Source organism: Merops nubicus, unplaced genomic scaffold (assembly GCF_000691845.1).
Source record: "Merops nubicus isolate BGI_N331 unplaced genomic scaffold, ASM69184v1 scaffold20989, whole genome shotgun sequence".
NCBI lineage: Eukaryota > Metazoa > Chordata > Aves > Coraciiformes > Meropidae > Merops > Merops nubicus.
The window spans coordinates 25,147-28,949 of NW_008631909.1; positions in this window are offsets into that span (position 1 = coordinate 25,147).

Genomic DNA, 3,803 nt, shown 5'->3' on the forward strand with positions numbered 1-3,803 from the left:
GCCCTGAAACACAATGAGAGAGTTGTGTCATTTTTGAGCAAAACAAATTTATCTCTATAAACCCTTAAGACCCTCCAAGTAGAATCTACGGCACAGTCTGAGCAGAGATTTGCCTGTATACAGCAAATCACGTCAGCGTGCTCCCCTCTCCTCCAAAACAAATCCAGGCAGCACAAATAGAATGTTTTGTTTGCCACACATTAGAAGGTAGCCCTGTCAGAAAACCAGTAAACTGTGCAAAACATGTACCCAAACACAGCTGCTGAAATAAAGAGGTGGCAAAGTATTTGTTTCTTGAGAAATTACGTACACACTCAAGTCTCACCTTACAGTGAAAATAAAAATAATCCCCTGTGCCAAGGAACGTATTAATCTTACATAAAACTTAAAGAGGAGAGATTTAGATGACATGTTAGGAAGAAATTCTTTACTGTGAAGGTTGTGAGACACTGGAACAGGCTGCCCAGAGAAGCTGTGGATGCCCCATCCCTGGAAGTGACCAAGGCTGGTTTGGATGGGGCTTTGAACAGCCTAGTCTAGTGGGAGGTGTCCTTGCCCATGGCAGGGAGGTTGGAACTAGAAGATCTTTAAGGTCTCTTCCAACCCAAACCATTCTAGGATGCTATAGATGATGCCTCCTCCTATAAACCTATTACATTCCACATTAAGTGAATTGTAACTCAAGTGTGATTCACATTCACAGCTGCAGTTACAGAAACTAGGCAGAAACTTAGTAAAACTGTAGCTACACCTAGTAACTGAACAACCCAAACACACTGTCTCTGCAAAGCTCGAGTTCTGTAGCACAGAAATGGCAAAGAACAGGGTCTTCAAGCTATCAAACACAGCAGTATCTTCCACACTATTGCAAAGTTGAAAACCTCAGACTGTCCGAGGCTATAAACCAGCCATTAGCACCAGAAAACCAGGGATGATTGAAGCAAGCTGCAAGGAAGACGCCCACATGGGCATCCATGCAAGGTGGGAGCTCTGAATGTTGCTCTCCAAGCTTCAGATCTTATCTTTCAAAGTGTCCAGAACTGAGCTGCTCGTAACCACACAGCCCCAGCTCAGGCTGTGCTCCACCCCAGCAGGGCTGCTTCCTTCTGGCAGGGGGTCAGAAACCCTCACCTGGCCATGGCACAAAGGCCGAGCTACGCCGAGGCACTCGGGCTCCACACCTGCACAGCAGACAGGAACAGACCTCAGCAACGGCACCGTGTGGGGAGTCAGAGCTAACCCCACGGACTGCTGTGTGCTGCAAAGTTCCCCCCTGCAGCACCCCAGAAAGGTTATTTGCCTCTATGGAGTAAATGTTTTTCTAAACAATGTATTCTAGTGTCAACTATAGAGAAGTCCCCTCTGGCCTTTCAGGGGCATCTCCAGTTTGCAAGAAATACTGCACCCAAAAGGCAATAGTTTTTAGGGTGTAATTTTTGACTGACTCTTTCAGAGTCATGTTTTCACACATCTTAAAAGCTTGTTTATAGGAACAGGCATACTGGTTTTCCCTCTTCTGTTAATGGCCCTTGTATTTCAGGCTAGGAAAACATCCCCAAGGACTGCATTTACTACAGTAGCCTGTTCCAGTACAATTATTTGCCTTGTTACTGGTTTGCTGTTGTCAGTTTTTTTCCCAAATCTGAGGCTCCAAATACAGTTCAGCCATTAACCATATTTACCACCCGGCGATGTGTAAATATGTTTCCCCTTAGCCATATTTTGTGTACTAGTCTGACTCTTCCTGACAAGATGTTCACCAAATGTGGCGCTTTATTAATTCCTGAGCACCTTGCCTCCAAATGACATGTTCATCAGCAAGGCACTGGAGCTCCCCAGAATAATCTGCTTCTGCCTTGAGGATGCAGCTCCGAGGCCAAATCATGCACAAAGGAACAGCTAGGCAGAAGAAAGGGGGACCATCAGCCACACAGATTTTGTGACCAAAAACCTAAAGTCTCCTGAACTGCTTTCACCAAAACAAAACCCCAGCACTGGCATATCTCACAGCAGCATTTGCTCTGCAGTGACAGCACCATGACCCCAGTGAAGAGCAGATGGATGGACAGAGTCCTCAAAGATGCGAGAGAGAAGCGCAGGCAAACTCCTCCTGTGGAAGGAGAAAAATCAAGTATATTTTTAATACTAAGCCTTAAAACTGCAACGTTGGAAGACTGTTTGAACACTTTCTCCCCCGGAAGCGTGGGTGGAACTGTCGGCTCTCATTAAGAACAAATCTTCCCCTCATCCCTAAATATAAGCGTGATCCAGATGGAACAAAATAAACGGTAGAAGTTGAGCCACTCTCAGCTAGGAGAAGACATTTACTGTTGCACAGAATTCAGCCTGCAAGTCATTTCCTGCAGCCTCTTTTTCTAGTCACCTGTGGTTTTATAATGCAGTTAAACCACACTCCACATCTGCTACAGGCCAGGAAGCGAGTACTGCAAAATCTGATTTCCAGTTACAGCAGCTGAGCCTTCATGTTAAGTACAGAGCCACAAGGTATATTGTGCTACTTGGCTAAAAACCCAAAGCCTGCTTGGCCAAGGCACCAAGAGATCAGATGTGATTAAATTAAAAAGGAAAAAAAATGTTTTAAGATTAGACTGGTCTTGACACACATCAGAAAGCTGTCAGGGATTGCCAAACCTGTGGAAAGAAGGGAAACATTTTCTATCTGATCCACCAAGAACCAGTGCAAGTCACCAGTCTTCACACACCAAGTGGTGTCTCTGTACCCAGAACACTTCTATATATAAACAGCATCATCATAAACAACATATGAACACAGCGATTAGTCATCCTGCCTGTACATTAAATGTAGATTTGGATTACCTTGTTCAAAACCAAAGGAGAATATGTTATGCTTATAAGCTTTTTGCTGAAAAAAAACTGTTCAAGAGCTATCTTTCATCATTTATCTTCAAAAAAACAGGCAAAAAAAATTCAAAAATTCAGGTCAAATTTAAAATGCATGAAGAGGTACCAACAAGGTAAGCAAGGTTTAACTATTGTCTGTGTGAAGACTTTTCCCATGAGCATCAGTGAGCTCTGGATGGCTGAGAGTCCTCCTGCACCCTCTATTTTGATGTTAGAATCCTCTTGGAACAAAGACAAAGATGGGATCTCTGGGAAGCCAGTGTGAACACTGGCACCACACCAACACACCAGATGCCTTTTTTTCCCCCACATACACAGAGTGACCTCCCTAGGATAGAATGGGCTGTTGTCGCTCAGGAGGGAGCAAAGCATGTTTGCCACAAACAACATTAAAAGAACAAAAAGAGCAGCACGCTCTGCTGCAGCATTACCAGGCAGGGCTATTGCAGAGTGAAAGTAAGGAGCAGCCACTTAAAGAGGTTCTTGTTATTTTCTCCCTGTCTTTGGAGGATTTCGTTAGGGCTTCTCCATCCCACAGAAACCACCACAGCCTACTTTTAGAGAACTACCAGAAATACATGAAAAATACAAAGACCCCAAGCTTCAAAGCACTGCACATTAGTTTACATAAAACAGGCAAGATTTAGATTCCAGGTGTCTGAATCATGTTCGGGTCCTTGGGATGAAAAAAAAAAAAACAATTAGAGAAGAATCTTGCTGAACGTTCATCTCTGCCCAGACCTGCTTCCCATGACATGTAGGTACAGCACTGTCACCTCCTGACATCCTCAGGGCCCCAAGAGGCTGTCACTGCCTTGTGGAGATGAAGCAGAACATCCTCCTCGAGACACACAAGGGTGCCACTCACTGAAAACGTTAACGCTCCATACCCAGGTAAATTTTTTTTGGCCTGGACTAAA